Here is a 344-nt window from a genome sequence, read left to right on the forward strand (position 1 = left end):
GTGAGAATGCCGTGGTTATGGTCGAAGAGGCCCATTCTTGTGAAGGTGGAGAGGAGGTTTCGGTAGTCTTTGGAAGCTTCGGAGACGTTGTGATTGGCGAGGTAGGAGCCAGTGAAGAGATGTTCGAGGCGGTTGAAGGCGTGATTGGGGTGGAAGCAAGAAATGAGTATGTTACATCTTGACCGGCGAGGTCGAGCAATAGGGAGGCGCACCTGGATGTTGTTGGATCCAGTTGGTGACGTTGTAGACTTTGCCGTGAATGGACATCCATAGATATTGGGGGTTTGTTCTACTTGCTGAGTTTTTCTTGTGAAATGTAGTTTGTTGCTTGTGGTTCCACCATT

The sequence above is a fragment of the Arachis ipaensis genome, chromosome B05 (assembly GCF_000816755.2).
Source record: "Arachis ipaensis cultivar K30076 chromosome B05, Araip1.1, whole genome shotgun sequence".
NCBI lineage: Eukaryota > Viridiplantae > Streptophyta > Magnoliopsida > Fabales > Fabaceae > Arachis > Arachis ipaensis.